The sequence below is a fragment of the Odocoileus virginianus genome, unplaced genomic scaffold (assembly GCF_023699985.2).
Source record: "Odocoileus virginianus isolate 20LAN1187 ecotype Illinois unplaced genomic scaffold, Ovbor_1.2 Unplaced_Contig_1, whole genome shotgun sequence".
Classification (NCBI taxonomy): Eukaryota; Metazoa; Chordata; class Mammalia; order Artiodactyla; family Cervidae; genus Odocoileus; species Odocoileus virginianus.
The window spans coordinates 4,101,501-4,124,323 of NW_027224318.1; the positions used below are offsets into that span (position 1 = coordinate 4,101,501).

Sequence of the window (22,823 nt, forward strand, 5' to 3'; positions counted from 1 at the left end):
CCCCATGAACAATATGAAAAGGCAAAAAGATAGGACACTGAAAGATGAACTCCCCAGGTCGGTAGGTGCCCAATATGCTACTGGAGATCAGTGGAGAAATAACTCCAGAAAGAATGAAGAGATGGAGCCAAAGCAAAAACAATACCCAGTTGTGGATGTGACTGGTGATGGAAGTAAAGTCTGATGCTGTAAAGAGCAATATTGCATAGGAACCTGGAATGTTAGGTCCATGAATCAAGGCAAACTGGAAGTGGTCAAACAGGAGATGACAAGAGTGAACATTGACATTTTAGGAATCAGCAAACTAAAATGGACTGGAATGGGTGAATTTAACTCAGATGACCATTATATCTACTACTGTGGGCAAGAATCCCTTAGAAGAAATGGAGTAGCCATCATAGTCAACAAAAGAGTCTGAAATGCAGTACTTGGATGCAGTCTCAAAAACAACAGAATGATCTCTGTTCATTTCCAAGGCAAACCATTCAATATCAAGGTAATCCAAGTCTATGCCCCAACCAGTAATGCTGAAGAAGCTTAAGTTGAATGGTTCTATGAAGACCTACAAGACCTTTTAGAACTAACACCCAAAAAGATGTCTTTTTCATTAAAGAGGACTGGATTGCAAAAGTAGGAAGCCAAGAAACACCTGGACTAACAGGTAAATTTGGCCTTGGAGTACAGAAAGAAGCAGGGCAAAGGCTCATAGAGTTCTGCCAAGAGAACGCACTGGTCATAGCAAACACCCTCTTCCAACAACACAAGAGAAGACTCTACATATGGACATCACCAGATGGCCAACACCAAAATCAGATTGATTATATTCTTTGCAGCCAAAGATGGAGAAGCTCTATACAGTCAGCAAAAACAAGACCGGGAGCTGACTGTGGCTCAGATCATGAACTCCTTATTGCCAAATTCAGACTTAAATTGAAGAAAGTAGGGAAAACCACTAGACCATTCAGGTATGACCTAAATCAAATCCCTTACAATTATACAGTGGAAGTGACAAATAGATTCAAGGGATTAGATCTGATAGACAGAGTGCCTGATGAACTATGGACAGAGGTTTGTACAGGAAACAGGGAGCAAGACCATCTCCAAGAAAAAGAAATGGAAAAAAAAAGCAAAATGGCTGTCTGAGGAGGCCTTACAAATAGCTGTGAAAAGAAGAGAAGCCAAAAGCAAAGGAGAAAAGGAAAGATATACCCATTTGAATGCAGAGTTCCAAAAAAATAGCAAGGAGAGATAAGAAAGCCTTCCTCAGTGATCAGTGCAAAGAAATAGAGGAAAATAATAGAATGGGAAAGACTAGAGATCTCTTCAAGAAAATTAGAGATACCAAGGGAACATTTCACACAAAGATGGGCACAATAAAGGACAGAAATGGTATGGACCTAACAGAAGCAGAGGCAAGAATACACAGAACTGTACAAAAAAGATCTTCATGACCCAGATAACCATGATGGTGTGATCACTCACCTAGAGCCAGACATCCTGGAATGTGAAGTCAAGTGGGCCTTAGGAAGCATCACTACGAACAAAGCTAGTGGAGGTGATGGAATTCCAGTTGAGCTATTTCAAATCCTAAAAGATGATGCTGTGAAAGTGCTACACTCAATATGCCAGCAAATTTGGAAAACTCAGCAGTGGCCACAGGACTGGAAAAGGTCAGTTTCATTCCAATCCCAAAGAAAGGCAATGCCAAAGAATATTCAAACTACTGCACAATTGTACTCATCTCACACACTAGCAAAGTAATGCTCAAAATTCTCCAAGCCAGGCTTCAGCAACACGTGAACCATAAACTGCTTATTTAACTTATATGCAGAGTACATCAGGAGAAATGCTGGGCTGGAGGAAGCACAAGCTGGAATCAAGATTGCCGGGAGAAATATCAATAACCTCATATATGCAGATGACACCACTCTTATGGCAGAAAGTGAAGAAGAATTAAAGAGCCTCTTGATGAAAGTGAAAGAGGAGAGTGAAAAAGTTGGCTTAAAGCTCAACATTCAGAAAACTAAGATCATGGCATCCGGTCCCATCACTTCATGGCAAACAGATGGGGAAACAGTGGAAACAGTGGCTGACTTTACTTTTCTGGGCTCCAAGATTGCTGCAGATGGTGACTTCAGCCATGAAATTAAAAGACGCTTACTCCTTGGAAGGAAAGTTATGACCAGCCTAGACAGCATATTAAAAAGCAGATACAAAAAATAAAAAAATAAAAATAAATAAATAAATAAAAAGCAGATACATTACCTTGCCAACAAAGGTCTGTCTAGTCAAGGCTATGGTTTTTCCAGTAGTCATGTACGGATGTGAGAGTTGGACTACAAAGAAAGCTGAGCACCAAAGAATTGATGCTTTTAAACTGTGGTGTTGGAGAAGACTCTTGAGAGTCCCTTGGACTGCAAGGAGATCCAACCAGTCCATCCTAAAGGAGATCAGTCCTGAATGTTCATTGGAAGGACTGATGCTGAAGCTGAAACTCCAATACTTTGGCCACCTGATGCGAAGAGCTGACTCACTGGAAAAGACCCTGATGCTGGGAAAGATTGAAGGCAGGAGGAGAAGGGGACGACGGAGGATGAGATGGTTGGATGGCATCACTGACACAATGGACATGGGTTTGGGTGGACTCCCAGAGTTGGTGATGGACAGGGAGGCCTGGTGTGCTGTGGTCCATGGGGTCGCAGAGTCAGACATGACTGAATGACTGAACTGAATGTTATAAAGATGGTTAAAGAGAAGAAATGGTATAGAGAGGTTAAAAAAATAAGATGTTCTGATTAGAGAGAATGCCTCGGTCAAGAGACAAAAGACAGAAATAACTTTCCCTATATATGGACAGGAAAGGAATGGGTTTGCTAGAGTAGAGGTGGAATGAAATGGTGGTGAAGGAGAAGAGAACAGCTTGCTGAGGATATTTGTGCTGGTTTATAGAAAGTGTTGCTGTGCTTACTCACTCAGTCATGTCTGACTCTTCGTGACCCTGTGGACTGTAGCCCACCAGGCTCCTCTGTCCATGGGATTCCCCGGCAAGAATACTGGAGTGGATTGCCATGCCCTCCTTCAGGAGATCTTCCCAACCCAGGGATCAAACCAGGTCTCCCTCATTGCAGGCAGATTCTTTACCATCTGAGCCACCAGGGAAGCCCAAGAATACTGGAGTGGGTAGCCTATCCCTTCTCCAGGTGGATCTTCCCAACCCAGGAATCAAACTGGGGTCTCCTGCATTGCAGGCAGATTCTTTACCAGCTGAGCTACCAGGGAAGCCGAAACATCTAAAAACACTTCATTTGGAGAAAGATGTTTTCATACGGTTTGGGGACAAATGAAGCCACCCAACAGAACCGTGCCATAAACACCACCAACAGGCATGGACTTCCAACCTAGAATCCTTCCCAAGGCCACAGTTCTCACTCGCCTCTGTCTGGTCTAGGCCCCCAGTCACACTCTGCATTACAAGGTCACTGTTGGGTACATCCTCTGTTTGCTGTTAGTGTGAGGGAAGGGAGCCTGGATCTGCCTGTCTGCAGCCAGTCCAGGAACGGGGGCACCGGGGTCAGGGGCACCGAGTCTGGCTGCACGGTGTACCCCACGAAGGGGGGGTGGAGGTACTGCCCCTGATGGGGCACGATCTGGGTGGCCTGCTGGCAGTTGAGCACAGAGAAGTTCGTGGGCATGTTCACGTACACGTTGTTCATGGTGCCCTCAGGCAAGAAACAGTTGGTCTGGGACCTGGTCGGAGGCACCCGATCCCCTAGTTGACGCTGGAGCTGGAGCTGGTGCCTGTGCTGGACTGGTGGGAGGAGGAGCCCCAGGAGGTGCTGGCGCTTAGGATCATGAGGATGGTCTCCATCAGGCGGGGTCCTCTGGGGGCTGGCTCTGCTGAGGCTCCTGCTTGGGCCAGAGGCATCTGCAGCAGCAGGCGGCTCAAAGGGACCCCAAGATGATGAAGGCAACAAACACCAACCCGACAATGAGGAGTGCACAGAGATGGGGACTGCCGAGCCACCGGGGCCATCTTTGTCCACACAGGCAGGCTCACCTGTGCCCTGTTGGCGGTCATTGTCGCAGCCGTCCTGGTCCAGGCATGTGTTGGTGCTAGAGTGTTAAATGGCAGTGTAGTTTGATACAACAGGATTTGGGCACCATCAGGCCTTTACTCAAACCATCACCTCTTCCTGGAATGTCCTTCTTTAACCTTCTCATCTAGTAAACCGTCAAATCTCATCTGAGGCATCACCTCATTCCAGAAAGCCCTCCCTAACCTGTTCTTCCATAAACAACATTTGAGGACATCTCCTCTGGGTTCCCGTGGTCCCCTGTGCATACTTCTAATCACATCTTCCAGTCTAGAAGTTTTATAGTTCTGTATTTTACATTAAGCCTGATACATTTTAATTTTGTGAAAGGTATAAGATTTGTATCTAGATCATATATATATATATATATATATATATATATATATATTTTTTTTTTTTTGCCCTGTGGATGTCCTGTTGTTCTAGCACCATTTGTTGAAAAGAGTATATTTGCTCCATTGTATTGCCTTTGCTCCTTTGTTAAAAATCAGTTGAATATATTTTATGTGCATCTAGTTCCAGGCTCTCTCTTCTGTTCCATTGATCTATTTAACTATCCTTTCACCAATACACCACTGTCTTGATTATGATAATAATAATAATATATAATGTAATTTATAGGTCTTGAAGTTGTGTAGTGTCAATCCTCTGATTTTGTTCTTCCCCTTCAATATTGAATTGGTTGTTCTGGATCTTTTGCCTCTCCATATAAATTTTAAAATCAGTTTGTCAATATCCACAAAATAACTTGCTGGGATTTCAACTGGGATTACTATTGATACACTGAACCTACAGATGAAGTTGTGAAGAACTGACATCATGACAATATTGAGTCTTCCTATCCATGTACATGGAATATCTCTCCATTTATTTAGCTTTTCTTTGATATCATTCATCAGAGTTTTGTAGTTTTCTTTATATATAGATCTTGCACATGTACATCATAGGGTTCTTGTACATTGGTGTGACTTATAGAAAGTCTTAGACAGCTCAACAGGTACCTCTGGCACCATTTTTAGATGTATACCTAAAGTTTTCAATTTTGGAGGGTGCTTATGTAAATGGTAGTGTGTTTTTTATTTCAAATTCCACTTGTTCTTTTCTAGCATACAGGAAAGAAATTGACTTTGTATATTAACTTTATCCTTCAATCTTTGTTTATTAGTTCCAGAAGGGGTTTTTTGGTCAATTCTTTCAGAATTTCTATTTAGACAATCATGTCATCTGCAAATAAAGACAGCCTTGATTTCATGCTTCTCGATTTATATACCTCTTACTTCCTTTTCTTGTCTTACTGAATTAGCTAGAACTTCCAGTATGATGTTGAAAAGCAGTGGTAAGAGGCAACATCCTTGCCTTGTTCCTTATCATTGCAGAAAAGCTTTGAGTTTCTCACCACCAAGTATGATGTTAGCCACAGGGTTTTTGCAGAAGTTCTTTATCAAATTGAGGAAATTCTCTTCTATTTCTGGTTTACTAAGAGTCATGAATGAGCGTTGGATTTTGCCAAGTACTTTTTACACATCTATTGATATAATCATGTGATTTTTCTTCTTTAGTCTGTTGCTTTGTGAATTACATAAATTGATTTCTGAATGTTGAACCAGCCTTAGATACCTGGGATAAATTCCAACTGGCTATGATATATAATTCTTTTTTTATACTTTTTATTCAATTTGCTAATATTTTGCTGTGGATTTTTAAATGTATGTTCTTTCTTTTTTTAGTTTTCCATTTATTTTTATTAGTTGGAGGCTAATTACTTTACAACACTGCAGTGGTTTTTGTCATACATTGAAATGAATTAGCCATGGATTTACATATATTCCCCATCCCGGTCCCCCCTCCCACCTCCCTCTCTACCCAATCCCTCTGGGTCTTCCCAGTGCACCAGACCCAAGCACTTGTCTCATGCATCCAACCTGGGCTGGTGATCTGTTTCACCCTAGATAATATACATGTTTCGATGCTGTTCTCTTGAAACATCCCACCCTCGCCTTCTCCCAGAGTCCACAAGTCTGTTCTATACATCTGAGTCTCTTTTTCTGTTTTGCATATAGGGTTATCGTTACCATCTTTCTAAATTCCATATATATGTGTTAGTATACTGTAATGGTCTTTATCTTTCTGGCTTACTTCGCTCTGTATAATGGGCTCCAGTTTCATCCACCTCATTAGAACTGATTCAAATGAATTCTTTTTAATGGCTGAGTAATACTCCACGGTGTATATGTACCACAGCTTCCTCATCCATTCGTCTGCTGATGGGCATCTAGGTTGCTTCCATGTCCTGGCTATTATAAACAGTGCTGCGATGAACATTGGGGTGCACGTGTCTCTTTCAGATAGGGTTTCCTTGGTGTGTATGCCCAGAAGTGGGTTTGCTGGGTCATATGGCAGTTCTATTTCCAGCTTTTTAAGAAATCTCCACACTGTTCTCCATAGTGGCTGTACCAATTTACATTCCCACCAACAGTGTAAGAGGGTTTCCTTTTCTCCACACCCTCTCCAGCATTTATTGCTTGTAGACTTTTGGATAGCAGCCATCCTAACTGGCGTGTAATGGTACCTCATTGTGGTTTTGACTTGCATTTCTCTGATAATAGTGATGTTGAGCATCTTTTCATGTGCTTTTGCCATCTGTATGTCTTCCTTGGAGAAATGTCTGTTTAGTTCTTTGGCCCATTTTTTGATTGGGTCATTTATTTTTCTGGAGTTGAGCTAGAGGAGTTGCTTGTATATTTTTGAGATTAATCCTTTGTCTATTGCTTCATTTGCTATTATTTTCTCCCAATCTGAGGGCTGTCTTTTCACCTTGCTTATAGTTTCCTTTGTTGTGCAAAAGCTTTTAAGTTTCATTAGGTCCCATTTGTTTATTTTTGCTTTTGTTTCTAAAATTCTGGGATGTGGGTCATAGAGGATCCTGCTGTGATTTATGTCAGAGAGTGTTTTGCCTATGTTCTCCTCTAGCAGTTTTATAGTTTCTGGTCTTACATTTAGATCTTTAATCCATTTTGAGTTTATTTTTGTGTATGGTGTTAGAAAGTGTTCTAGTTTCATTCTTTTACAGGTGGTTGACCAGTTTTCCCAGCACCACTTGTTAAAGAGGTTGTCTTTTTTCCATTGTATATCCTTGCCTCCTTTGTTGAAGATAAGGTGACCATAGGTTCGTGGATTTATCTCTGGGCTTTCTATTCTGTTCCATTGATCTATATTTCTGTCTTTATGCCAGTACCATACTGTCTTGATGACTGTGGCTTTGTAGTATAGTCTGAAGTCAGGCAGGTTGATTCCTCCAGTTCCATTCTTCTTTCTCAAGGTTACTTTGGCTATTCGAGGTTTTTTGTATTTCCATACAAATTGTGAAATTATTTGTTCTAGTTCTGTGAAAAATACCGTTGGTAGTTTGATAGGGATTGCATTGAATCTATAGATTGCTTTGGGTAGTATAGCCATTTTGACAATATTGATTCTTCCAATCCATGAACACGGTATGTTTCTCCATCTGTTTGTGTCCTCTTTGATTTCTTTCATCAGTGTTTTATAGTTTTCTATGTATAGGTCTTTTGTTTCTTTAGGTAGATATACTCCTAAGTATTTTATTCTCTTTGTTGCAATGGTGAATGGTATTGTTTCCTTATTTTCTCTTTCTGTTTTCTCATTGTTAGTGTATAGGAATGCAAGGGATTTGTGTGTGTTAATTTTATATCCTGCAACTTTACTGTATTCATTGATTAGCTCTAGTAATTTTCTGGTAGAGTCTTTAGGGTTTTCTATGTAGAGGATCATGTCATCTGCAAACAGCGAGAGTTTCATTTCTTCTTTTCCTATCTGGATTCCTTTTACTTCTTTTTCTGCCCTGATTGCTGTGGCCAACACTTCCAAAACTATGTTGAACAGAAGTGGTGAGAGTGGGCACCCTTGTCTTGTTCCTGATTTTAGGGGAAATGCTTTCAATTTTTCACCATTGAGGGTGATGCTTGCTGTGGGTTTGTCATATATAGCTTTTATTATGTTGAGGTATGTTCCTTCTATTCCTGCTTTCTGGAGAGTTTTAATCATAAATGGATGTTGAATTTTGTCAAAGGCTTTTTCTGCATCTATTGAGATAATCATATGGTTTTTATCTTTCAATTTGTTAATGTGGTGTATTACATTGATTGATTTGCGGATATTAAAGAATCCTTGCATTCCTGGGATAAAGCCCACTTGGTCATGGTGTATGATTTTTTTAATATGTTGTTGGATTCTGTTTGCTAGAATTTTATTAAGGATTTTTGCATCTATGTTCATCAGTGATATTGGCCTGTAGTTTTCTTTTTTTGTGGCATCTTTGTCTGGTTTTGGAATTAGGGTGATGGTGGCCTCATAGAATGAGTTTGGAAGTTTACCTTCTTCTGCAATTTTCTGGAAGAGTTTGAGTAAGATAGGTGTTAGCTCTTCTCTAAATTTTTGGTAGAATTCAGCTGTGAAGCCATCTGGTCCTGGGCTTTTGTTTGCTGGAAGATTTCTGATTACAGTTTCGATTTCCTTGCTTGTGATGGGTTTGTTAAGATCTTCTATTTCTTCCTGGTTCAGTTTTGGAAAGTTATACTTCTCTAAGAACTTGTCCATTTCTTCCAAGTTGTTCATTTTATTGGCATAGAGCTGCTGGTAGTAGTCTCTTATGATCCTTTGTATTTCAGTGTTGTCTGTTGTAATCTCTCCATTTTTGTTTCTAATTTTGTTAATTTGGTTCTTCTCCCTTTGTTTCTTAATGAGTCTTGCTAATGGTTTGTCAATTTTGTTTATTTTTTCAAAAAACCAGCTTTTAGCTTTGTTGATTTTTGCTATGGTCTCTTTAGTTTCTTTTGCATTTATCTCTGCCCTAATTTTTAAGATTTCTTTCCTTCTACTAACCCTGGGGTTCTTCATTTCTTCCTTCTCTAGTTGCTTTAGGTGTAGAGTTAGGTTATTTATTTGACTTTTTTCTTGTTTCTTGAGGTAGGCCTGTAATGCTATGAATCTTCCCCTTAGCACTGGTTTTACAGTGTTGCATAGGTTTTGGGTTGTTGTGTTTTCATTTTCATTCATTTCTATGCATATTTTGATTTCTTTTTTGATTTCTTCTAGTTGATTTGTTGGTTATTCAGAAGCGTGTTGTTTAGCCTCCATATGTTTGAATTTTTAATAATTTTTTCCTGTAATTGAGATCTAATCTTACTGCACTGTGGTCAGAAAAGATGACTGGAATGATTTCAGTTTTTTTTTAATTTACCAAGACTAGATTTATGGCCCAGGATGTGATCTATTCTGGAGAAGGTTCCGTGTGCACTTGAGAAAAAGGTGAAGTTGATTGTTTTGGGATGAAACGTCCTATAGATGTCAATTAGGTCTAGCTGGTCCATTGTGTCCTTTAAAGTTTGTGTTTCCTTGCTCATTTTGTGTTTAAATATATGTTCTTAAGAATTATTGATTTGTAGTTTTCTTTACTTGTAATGTCTTCTCTAATGTTAGTATTAATGGTAATACTGGTCTCACAAAATGAGTTAACAAGCATTTCTTCTGCTTCTCTCTTCTGAAAGAGATTGTAGAGAATTGGTATAATTTCTTCCTTAAATGTTTGATAGAATTCACCAGTGACCCCATCTGGGTTACCAAATTTGTGGGTATCTGTCATTGTTGTTTAGTCATGTCTCTGTGACCCATGGATTTTAGCCCTCCAGGCTCCCTGTCTATGGGATTTCCCAGGCAAGAATACTGGAATGGGTTGCCATTTCCTTCTCCAGGGGATCTTCCTGACCCAGGGATCAAACCTGCATCTCCTGTATTGGCAGGCAGATTCTTTACCACAGAGTCAGCATGGAAGCCCTTGTGGGCATCTAGTTGTTAACAATATTCTTTTATTATGCATTTAATGTCCATAAGATCTGTGCTGATGTCCCTTCTTTCATTCCTTATATTAATAATTAGTGTCTTCTATTTTACTTAGCCTACCTAATGTTTATCAATTTATTGCTCTTTCCAAAGAACTAACTGTTGTTTCCATTGATGTTCTCTATTGATATCCTGTTTTCAATTTCATTGATTTCTGCTCTAATTTTTTGTTTTTATTTTTTACTTATTTTTTATTGGAAGATAAGTACTTTACAATATTGTGTTGATTTCTACCATACATCAACATGAATCAGCCACAGGTAGCTGCTCTAATTTTTATTATTTCTTTTCTTTCGCTTACATGGAATTTTATTTGCTTTTTTCTTCTAGTTTCCTAAAATGGAAACTTAAATTATTGATTTTAAATCTTTCTTCTTTTCTAATACATGCACTCAATGCTATAAATTTCCCTCTAACCACTGTTTTCACAGAACCCCTCAAATTTTGATAGGTTGTATTTTCCTTTTTGTTTAGTTCAAAATGTTTTTTTCTCTTGAGGTCTGTCTGTGTTACTTAGAAGTGTATTATTTAATCTCCAAGTATTTGGGAGATTTTCCAGCTCTCTGTTATTGATTTCTATTTTAATTGCATTGTGGTTAAATGAGAATAAACATTATATAATATCTATTCTTTTAAAATTGGTTAAAGTATGTTTTATGGCCCAAAATGTACTAACAGTTAATTTTGGTAATATTCTATGTGAGCTTGAGAAGAATATGTTATCTGTTCTTGCTGGGTAAAGTACTCAATAGATGTCAATTATATCCAGTTGACTGATGGTGCTGTTGAGTTCAACTATGTCCTTACTGATTTTCTGGCTGCTGAATCTGTCCATTCCTAAAAGAGTTACACTGAAGTTTCCGAGAGTGGATTCTCAGGACTTCCCTGGTGGCCCAGTGGCTAAGGATCCACATTCCAGTGCAGGACACATGAGTTTGATTGCTGGTCGAGGAACTAAGATCCCACATGCCACTGGGCAACTAAGCCGGCACAGTGCAACTATCGAGCCTGCATGCCACAACAAAGAGTCCATGCTCTGCAATGAAAGATCCCACATGCAGCAACCAAGATCTCATGCACCACAACTAAGACCTGATGCAGGCAAATAAAGAAATAAATGTTTTAAAAATAATAAAATAAAATAGTGAAATTAATCTATTTCTCCTTGCAGTTCTATCAGTTTTTGTTCCATGTATTTTGGCACTCTGTTGTTAGGAATATATATAATAAAAAGCTGGATGAATCACAAGCTAGAATCAAGATTGCCGGGAGAAATAGCAACAACCTCAGATATGCAGATGATACCACCCTTATGGCAGAAAGTGAAAAGGAACTAAAGAGCCTCTTGATGAGAGTGAAAGAGGAGAATAGAAAAGCTAGCTTAAAACTCAACATTCAAAAGCCTAAGATCATGGCATCTGGTCCCATCACTTCATGGCAAATAGATGGGGAAAAAGTGGAAGCAATGACAGATTTTATTTTCTTGGGCTCCAAAATCACTGCAGACAGTGACTGCAGCCATGAAATTAAAAGACACTTGCTCCTTGGAAGGACAAACCTCGGCAGCATATTAAGAAGTAACCATTAATTTGTTTTCTACATCCATGATTCTACTTCTGTTTTGTAAATAAGTTCATTTATATAATTTTTTTTTAGATTTCTTACATAAGCAAAAGGAGAAGGGGGTGGCAGAGGATGAGATGGTTAGATAGCATCACCAACTCAATGGACATGAATTTGAGCAAACTCCAGGGAGATAGTGAAGGACAGGGAAGCCTGGTGTGCTGCAGTCCATGGGGTTGCAGAGTCAGACATGACTTAGCAACTGAACAACATATAAGTGATATCATATGATATTTGTCTTTCTCTGTCTGACTTACTTCACTAGTATGACAATCTCTAGGTCCATTCATGTTGCTGCAAATGGCATTATTTTGTTCTTTTTTTATGACTGAGTAATACTCCATTGTATATATGTAGCACATCCTCTTTATCCATTCCACTGTTGATGAGTTTGTTTTAGATTCCTCACATAAATGGGGTCATGTAATATTTGTCCTGTGTCTGGTTTATTCCTCTATGCATAATGTCCTCCATATTTATATATGTTATCACAAATGGCAGAATTTCCTTTTTCAGGCTGAATAATATTCCATTGTATGTATATAGCACATCTTCTCTATCCGTTCATCAGTTGATGGACAATTAGATTGCTTCCATGCCTCCACTACTGGGAATAATATTGCAGTGATCATGACAGTGTAGATATCTCTTCAAAATCATGATTTCAGTTCCTTTGGATATATACCCAAAAGTGGAATTGCTGAACCTTTTGTAGTTTTATACCAAGTCCCCTATATACAAATGAGTTCCATTCCAAGAGTGAGTTTGTTAAGTCCAATTTGTTCATAAGTCCAACAAAGTTAGCTTAGGTACCCAACTAACACAATCAGCTATATAGTACTGTACTGTAATAGGTTTATAGTACTTTTCACACAAATAATACATAAAAAAAAAACACAAACATAAAAAGTAAAGAAAAGATGTTTAATCTTACAGTACAGCCCCTTGAAAAGTACAGTAATACAGTACAACAGCTGGCATCCACTGAACAGGCAAGAAGAGTTATTGGCTGGAGGAGGGAGAGGAGGGAAAGGGTAGAGCTGAAAGGAGCATCAGCAATAGGAGATGGAGTGCAAGCTGCAATTTCACTTATACCTGACGTTAATGGAATGCACATTCGCATCTTTGAAAGTTTGCGATTTGAAGGTTCGCATGTAGGAGACTTAGTGTAATTGAGCATTTTATTATTTTATTTTCCATCTTTTCTTAGTATATCAGTTATACTTCTTTTTTTTTTAACATTTTTAGAGGTTGCCCTAGAGTATGCAATATACATTTATAACTAGTCCATAGTGTAAGTACCATATACAAAATATTCCTAATTCCTTCTTTCCAAATTTATCATTGCTGTCATTCATTTTGCTTATACATAAGAAAACAGAATCAAATACATTGTTTTTTTTTAATTTTGAGCAAACTATTTTCTGTTAGATCAATTGATAAGGAAAATAAAAGGTTTTTTTTAACCTCATATTCTTTCTGCAATGCTCTTTCTTTATATAGAGTTTCTGATCTATACAATTTTCCTTCTCTCTGAAAATTTTCTCTTAACATTTATTATGAGGCACATCTACTGATGAAAAATTCCCTCAATTTTTGTTTGTATGAGAAAGTACTTCTCCTTCACTTTTGAAGAATAATTTTGCAGAGTACAGAATGATAGACTAGTGTTTTTCTTTCCTCAACATTTTAAGTATTTCACTCCAATCTCTTCTTGCTTGCATGGTTTCTGAGAAGAAATCATTATAAGTCTTATGTTTACTTCTCTATAGGTAAGGTATTTTTAAACTCTGGTTTCTTTCAAGATTTTTTTCTTTATATTCTCTGCAGTTTGAATATGATATGGATAAGTGTGATTGTTATTTGGCATTTATCTCACTTAGTGTTCTTTGAGCTTCTTATATCTGTGATTTAGCATCTGACATTAATTTTGGGGAAAATCTCAGTCATTATTGCTTCAAATATTGCTTGTTATTTTCCCTATCTTTTCTTTTTGATATTCCCAGAACATATATGTTACACTACTTGTGGTTGTCCTACAGTTCTTGGCTATTCCATTCTAGGTTTTTTCAGTCTTTTTTCTCTTTTTCAGTTTTGGAAGTTTCTGTTCTCTCATCATCAAGCTCAGAAATTATTTTTCTCAGCTATGTCTAATCTATTAATGAGCCCATCAAAATTATTCTTTCCGTTACAATGTTTTTATCACTATTATTTCTTTTTTTAAGAATTTCCACCTCTCTGCTTACATTATCTATCTGTTCTTCCCTATCATCTACTTTTTCCACTGAAGTCCTTACATATTAACCACAGTTTTCCAACATTTCTGCCATATCTGACTTTGGTTCTGATGCTTGTTCAATCTCTTTCATCTGTGTTTTCAGCCTTATAGTATGCCTTGTGATTTTTTTGTTGTAAGGATGACATAATGTACTGGTGTTATGGACTGAAGGTGTGTGTTCTCCTAAAATTTATGTTGAGCTTTAAGCCAACTTTTTCACTCTCCTCTTTCACTTTCATCAAGAGATTCTTTAGTTCTTCTTCACTTTCTGCCATAAGGGTGGTGTCATCTGCATATCTGAGGTTATTGATATTTCTGCTGGCAATCTTGATTCCAGCTTGTGCTTCATCCAGTCCAGTGTTTCTCATGATGTACTCTGCATAGAAGTTAAATAAGCAGGGTGACAATATACAGCCTTGATGTACTCCTTTTCCTATTTGGAACCAGCCTGTTGTTCCATGTCCAGTTCTAACTGTTGCTTCCTGACCTGCATACAAGTTTCTCAAGAATCAGGTCAGGTGGTCTGGTACTCCCATCTCTTTCAGAATTTTCCACAGTTTATTGTGATCCACACAGTCAGAGGCTTTGGCATAGTCAATAGGGCAGAAGCAGATGTTTTTCTGGAACTCTCTTGCTTTTTTGATGATCCAGATGTTCACAATTTGATCTCTGGTTCCTCTGCCTTTTCTAAAACCAGCTTGAACATGTGGAAGTTCACGGTTCACCTGGTTTGGAGAATTTTGAGCATTACTTTACTAGCATGTGAGATGAGTGCAATTTTGTGGTAGTTTGAGCATCTCTTTGGCATTGACTTTCTTTGGGATTGGAATGAAAACTGACCTTTTCCAGTCCTGTGGCCACTGCTGAGTTTTCCAAATTTGCTGGCATATTGAGTGCACCACTTTCACAGCATCATCTTTTAGGATTTGAGACAGCTCAACTGGAATTCCATAACCTCTACTAGTTTTGTTCGTAGTGATGCTTCCTAAGACCCACCTGACTTCACAGTCCAGGATGTCCGGCTCTAGGTGAGCTGGCTTAAAGCTCAACATTCAGAAAACTAAGATCATGGCATCTGGTCCCATCACTTCATGGCAAATAGATGGGGAAACAGTGGAAACAGTGACTGACTTTATTTTTCTGGGCTCTAAAATCACTGCGGACAGTGATTGCAGCCATGAAATTAAAAGACACTTGCTCCTGGGAAGTAAAGTTATGACCAACCTATACAGCATATTAGAGAACAGAGACAGGGGGCAGTCCTAAGATGGCAGAGGAACAGGACTGGGAGACCACTTTTCCCCCACAAATTCATTGAAAGAACATTTGAACGCTGAGCAAATTCCACAAAACAACTTCTGAATGCTGGCAGAGGACATCAGGCACCCAGAAAGGCAGCCATTTTCTTCAAAAGGAGGTAGGACAAAATATAAAAGACAAAAAGAGAGACAAAAGAGATAGGGATGGAGATCCATTCCGGGAAGGGAGTCTTTAAAAAGAGAGAAGTTTCCAAACACCAGGAAACACTCTCTCCTGGTGGGTCTGTGGCGAGCCTTGGAATCTCAGAGGGCAACATAACCGGGAGGAAAAATAAATAAATAAATAAAACCCACAGATTACATGCCTAATGGCAACTCCCAGCGGAGAAGCAGCCCAGACGCTCGCATCCACCACTAGCAAGCAGGGGCTGGACAGGGAGGTGCGGGCTGCACTGCTTAGGGTAAGGACAGGGCCTGAATGCCACTGAGGGCAATCTGAGGGAACTAACTTGAGATAGCAACCCAGACTGTGGGACAGCTATCCCATGAAAAGCCCTAACCTAAGACACCGCCAGGCCCTGCTCACAGAACAAAGGACTGAGCAGAGCTAGCCGGCTGCAGACTGGCCCATCCCCTGCCAGAGACAGGCAGGCGAGGGCAGCCAGAGCCGGAAGGGGGCAATCGTGGCCCCAGAGAGGCATCCTCTACCAAACTGCAAGCAGGCTTCGTTGCTAACCAAGACTTCTTGACGGTTGACATCCACCAGGAGGGTCGCAGCCAGAGATCAGCTCCCCAGAAGAGACACACGGCACACCTGAGAAGGCGCGCCCGTTGTACACCCAGAAAACCAAGTGGCTGGGACGGGGGAGGTGATAAGACGCACCCTCCAACTGGGGGCGACTGCACTCGCCAAGCACCTGGTCACCTGAGCTGCTCAGACCTGGGAAGGGCACAAAACGCAGGCCCAACCGAGTCTGTGCCTTTGTGGAGTACCTGAGAACCTGAACCTGAGTGGCTTAGACCTGGGAAGTGCACGCAACCCAGGGCCCGCCTCAGACAGTTCCCGGCAGAGCAACCTAGAGTCTGAGCAGTGTAGACTGGGAAAGCACACACGCCGTGAGCGGGGGCAAACCCAGTGTGGCTGAGACACTGCGAGCACTCCCCACACATGCCAGTGATATTTGTTTGCAGTATTCCTCCCTCCCCACAGCACGACTGAACAAGTGAGCCTAAATAAGTGACCACCTTTGCCCCCTTGTGTCAGGGCAGAAATTAGACACTGAAGAGACCAGCAAACAAAAGAAGCTAAAATCAACATAGGGAACCACTTTGGAAGTGACAGGTGCACTAGATTAAAACCCTGTAGCTATCATGGACTACATAGGAAGGGGCCTATAGATCTTGAGAAGTATAAGCCGGATCAAGGAACTATCTGAAAATGAACTGACCCCACACTGTCCACAACAGCTCCAGAGAAAGTCCTAGATATATTTTTACTATTATCATTTTTTTAATTTTTTTAAAAAATTTTTAAGTCCTCTATTACTCCTTTAATTTTCACTTTTATAACCTACTATTACCTTGCAAAAAAAAGACCCTATTTTTAAAGCAAACTTCATATATATATTTTATAATTTTTGTGCTTTTTTTTAATATTGTATTTTTGAGAATCTAACCTCTAGATTTTTAATCTTTGCATTTTGGTATTTGTTATCAGTTTTGTACCTTTAAGAACCCAATCTTCAGTATCCAGTTTACTTGGGAGTGACATTATTGGCTTGATTTCTTTCTTCCCCTTTTGACTCTCCTTTTTCTCCACCAGGTCACCTCTATCTCCTCCCTTCCCCTTCTCTTCTCTACCCAGCTCTGTGAATCTCTTTGTGTGTTCTGGGCTGTGGAGAACACTTAGGGAACTGATTACTGGCTGGATTTGTCTCTCTCCTTTTGATTCCCCCTTCTATCCTCCTGGTCACCTCTGTCTCCTTCCTTCCTCTTCTCTTCTCTGTGTAACTCCGTGAATATCTCTGAGGGATCCAGACTGTGGAGAGCACATAGGGAACTGATTACTGGCTAGCTTGCTCTCTCCCCTTTTGATTCCCCTCTTCTCCTCCTGGTCACCTCTATCTCCCTCCTCCCTCTTCTTTTCTCCATGTAATTCTGTGTACTCTCTGGGTGTCCCTTACTGTGAAGAAACTTTTCATCATTAACCTAGATGTTTTATCATCTAGGCTACTATAAGTAGCCTCAAGAGGCAGGAGGCAGGCAGGCAGAGGCAGGAGGCTTAAGTTCAAAACCTGAGAACACCAGAGAACTCCTGACTCCAGGGAACATTAATCAATAAGAGCTCATCAAAAGCCTCCATACCTACACTGAAACCAAGCACCACCCAAGAGTCAACAAGTTCCAGAGCAAGACATACCATGCAAATTCTCCAGCAACACAGGAACATAGCCCTGAGCTTCAGTATACAGGCTGCCCAAAGGAACACCAAACACACTGACACATCAAAACTCAACTACAAGACACTTCATTGAACTCCAGAGAGAAAAAATCAAGCACCACTCAGCAGAACACTGACACAAGCTTCCCTAAGCAGGAAACCTTGACAAGCCACCTGTTCAACTCCACCCACAGCGAGGAACCTCCACAATAAAGAGGAATCATAAACTGGCAGAATACAGAAAGGCCACCCCAAAAACAGCAATCTAAATAAGATGAAAAGGAAGATAAGTACTCATCAGGTAAAGGAACAGGATAAATGCCCACCAAACCAAAAAAAAAGAGGAAGAGATGGGGAATCTACCTGATAAAGAATTGAGAATAATGATAGTGAAAATGATCCAAATTCTTGAAAACAAAATGGAGTTACAGATAAATAGCCTGGAGACAAGGATTGAGAAGATACAAGAAATGTTTAACAAGGACCTAGAAGAAATAAAAAAGAGTCAATATATAATGAATAATGCAATAAATGAGATAAAAAACACTCTGGAGGGAACCAACAGTAGAATAACGGAGGCAGAAGATAGGATAAGTGAGGTAGAAGATAGAATGGTAGAAATAAATGAAGTAGAAAGGAAAAGAGAAAAAAAGAATTAAAAGAAATGAGGACAACCTCAGAGATCTCTGGGACAATGTTAAATGCCCCAACATTCAAATCATAGGAGTCCCAGAAGAAGAAGACAAAAAGAAAGACCATGAGAAAATACTTGAGGAGATAATAGTTGAAAACTTCCCTAAAATGAGGAAGGAAATAGTCACCCAAGTCCAAGAAACCCAGAGAGTCCCAAACAGGATAAACCCAAGGCAAAACACCCCAAGACACATATTAATCAAATTAACAAAGGTCAAAAACACATACAAAAAAAAAACAAATACTAAAAGCAGCAAGGGAAAAACAACTAGTAACACACAAGGGGATTCCCATAAGGATAACAGCTGATCTGTCAATAGAAACTCTTCAGGCCAGGAGGAAATGGCAGGACATACTTCAAATGATGAAAGAGAAAAATCTACAGCCCAGACTACTGTACCCAGCAAAGATCTCATTCAAGTATGAAGGACAAATCAAAAGCTTTACAGACAAGCCAAAGTTCAGAGAATTCAGCACCACCAAACCAGCTCTCCAACAAATGCTAAAGGATATTCTCTAGACAGGAAACACAGAAAGGGTGTATAAACTCAAACCCAAAACAATAAAGTAAATGGCAATGGGATCATACTTATCAATAATTACCTTAAATGTAAATGGGTTGAATGCCCCAACCAAAAGACAAAGACTGGCTGAATGGATACAAAAACAAGACCCCTATATATGTTGTCTACAAGAGACCCACCTCAAAACAAGGGACACATACAGACTGAAAGTGAAGGGCTGGAAAAAGATATTCCATGCAAATAGAGACCAAAAGAAAGCAGGAGTAGCAATACTCATATCAGATAAAATAGACTTTAAAATAAAGGCTGTGAAGAAGACAAAGAAGGACACTACATAATGATCAAAGGATCAATCCAAGAAGAAGATATAACAATTATAAATATATATGCACCCAACATAGGAGCACTGCAATATGTAAGGCAAATGCTAACAAGTATGAAAGGGGAAATTAACAATAACACAATAATAGTGGGAGACTTTAATACCCCACTCACACCTATGGATAGATCAACTAAACAGAAAATTAGCAAGGAAACACAAACTTTAAATGATACAATGGACCAGTTAGACCTAATTGATATCTATAGGACATTTCACCCCAAAACAATGAATTTCACCTTTTTCTCAAGTGCACATGGAACCTTCTCCAGGATAGATCACATTCTGGGCCATAAATCTAGCCTTGGTAAATTCAAAAAAAATTGAAATCATTCCAAGCATCTTTTCTGACCACAATGCAGTAAGATTAGATGTCAATTACAGGAGAAAAACTATTAAAAATTCCAACATATGGAGGCTGAACAACACGCTGCTGAATAACCAACAAATCACAGAAGAAATCAAAAAAGAAATCAAAATATGCATAGAAACAAATGAAAATGAAAACACAACAACCCAAAACCTATGGGACACTGTAAAAGCAGTGCTATGGGGAAGGTTCATAGCAATACAGGCTTGCCTCAAGAAACAAGAAACAAGTCAAATAAATAACCTAACTCTACATCTAAAGCAACTAGAAAAGGAAGAAATGAAGAATCCCAGGTTTAGTAGAAGGAAAGAAATCTTAAAAATTAGGGCAGAAATAAATGCAAAAGAAACAAAAGAGACCATAGCAAAAATCAACAAAGCCAAAAGCTGGTTCTTTGAGAAGTTAAATAAAATTGACAAACCATTAGCCAGACTCATCAAGAAACAAAGGGAGAAGAATCAAATCAACAAAATTAGAAATGAAAATGGAGAGATCACAACAGACAACACAGAAATACAAAGGATCATAAGAGACTACTATCAGCAACTATATGCCAATAAAATGGACAACTTGGAAGAAATGGACAAATTCTTAGAAAAGTATAACTTTCCAAAACTGAACCAGAAAGAAATAGATCTTAACAGACCCATCACAAGCAAGGAAATCAAAACTGTAATCAGAAATCTTCCAGCAAACAAAAGCCCAGGACCAGATGGCTTCACAGCTGAATTCTACCAAAAATTTAGAGAAGAGCTAACACCTATCTTACTCAAACTCTTCCAGAAAATTGCAGAAGAAGGCAAACTTCCAAACTCACTCTATGAGGCTACCATCACCCTAATACCAAAACAAGACAAGGATGCCCCCCAAAAAGAAAACTACAGGCCAATATCACTGATGAACATAGATGCAAAAATCCTTAACAAAAGCAAACAGAATCCAAAAACATATTAAAAAGATCATACATCATGACCAAGTGAGCTTTATCCCAGGAATGCAAGGATTCTTTAATATCCACAATGTAATACACCACATTAACAAATTGAAAGATAAAAACCATATGATTATCTCAATAGATGCAGAGAAAGCCTTTGACAAAATTCAACATCCATTTATGATAAAAACGTCTCCAGAAAGCAGGCATAGAAGGAACATACCTCAACATAATAAAAGCTATATATGACAAACCCACAGCAAGCATTACCCTCAATGGTGAAAAATTGAAAGCATTTCCCTTAAAGTCAGGAACAAGACAAGGGTGTCCACTCTCACCACTACTATTCAACATAGTTTTGGAAGTGTTGGCCACAGCAATCAGAGCAGAAAAAGAAATAAAAGGAATCCAGATAGGAAAGTAAAACTCTCACTGTTTGCAGACGACATGATCCTCTACATAGAAAACCCTAAAGACTCTACCAGAAGATTACTACAGCTAGTCAATAAATACAGTAATGTTGCAGGATATAAAATTAACACACAGAAATCCCTTGCATTCCTATTCACTAACAATGAGAAAACAGAAAGAGAAATTAAGGAAACAATTCCATTCACCATTACAACGAAAAGAATAAAATATTTAGGAATATATCTACCTAAAGAAACAAAAGACCTATATATAGAAAACTATAAAACACTGATGAAAGAAATCAAAGATGACACAAATAGATGGAGAAATATACCATGTTCATGGATTGGAAGAATCAATATAGTGAAAATGAGTATACTACCCAAAGCAATCTATAGATTCAATGCAATCCCTATCAAGCTACCAACGGTATTTTTCACAGAACTAGAACAAATAATTTCACAATTTGTATGGAAATACAAAAAACCTCAAATAGCCAAAGCAATCTTGAGAAAGAAGAATGGAACTGGAGGAATCAACCTGCCTGGCTTCAGGCTCTACTACAAAGCCACAGTCATCAAGACAGTATGGTACTGGCACAAAGACAGAAAGATAGATCAATGGAACAGAATAGAAAGCCCAGAGATAAATCCATGCACCTATGAACACGTTATCTTTAACAAAGGAGGCAAGAATGTACAATGTAGAAAATACAAATCTTTAACAAGTGGTGCGGGGACAACTAGTCAACCACTTGTAAAAGAATGAAACTAGAACACTTTCTAACACCATACACAAAAATAAACTCAAAATGGATTAAAGATCTAAACATAAGACCAGAATCTATAAAACTCCTAGAGGAAAACATAGGCGAAACACTCTCTGACACAAATCACAGCAGGATCCTCTATGACCCACCTCCAAAGTATTGGAAATAAAAGCAAAAATAAACAAATGGGACCTAATTAAACTTAAAAGCTTTTGCACAACAAAGGAAACTATAAGCAAGATGAAAAGACAGCCTTCAGAATGGGAGAAAATCATAGCAAATGAAGCAATGGACAAAGTATCTCAAAAATATACAAGCAACTCCTGCAGCTCAATTCCAGAAAAATAAACGACCCAATCAAAAAAATGGGCCAAAGAACTAAACAGACATTTCTCTAAAGAAGACATACAGATGGCTAACAAACACATGAAAAGATGCTCAACATCACTCATTATCAGAGAAATGCAAATAAAAACCACAATGAGATACCATTTCACACCAGTTAGAATGGCTGCTATCCAAAAGTCTACAAGCAATAAATGCTGGAGAGGGTGTGGAGAAAAGGGAACCCTCTTACACTGTTGGTGGGAATGCAAACTAGTACAACCGCTATGGAGAACAGTGTGGAGATTCCTTTAAAAACTGGAAATAGAACTGCCATATGACACAGCAATCCCACTGCTGGGCATAACACAAAGGATACCAGAATTGAAAGAGCCACGTGTACCCCAATATTCACTGCAGCACTATTTATAATAGTCAGGACATGGAAGCAACCTAGATGCCCATCAGCAGACCAATGAATAAGAAAGCTGTGGTACATATACACAATGGATTATTACTCAGCCATTAAAAAGAATGCATTTGAATCAGTTCTAATGAGGTGGATGAAACTGGAGCCTTTTATACAGTGTGAAGTAAGCCAGAAAGAAAAACACCAATATAGTATACTAATGCATATATATGGAATTTAGAAAGATGGTAACGATAACCCTATATGCAAGACAGCAAAAGAGACACAGATGTATAGAACAGTCTTTTGGACTCTGTGGGAGAGGGGCGAGGGTGGGATGATTTGGGAGAATGGCATTGAAACATGTATATTATCATATGTGAAATGAATCACCAGTCCA

General features: G+C 39.0%; 1 pseudogene; it reads right to left on the reverse strand.

Moving 5' to 3' along the window:
- Window positions 1–3,468: 3,468 nt before the first annotated feature.
- LOC110145478 (protein shisa-2 homolog) overlaps window positions 3,469–22,823 on the reverse strand; it is a 122,507-nt pseudogene continuing 103,152 nt past the window's right edge.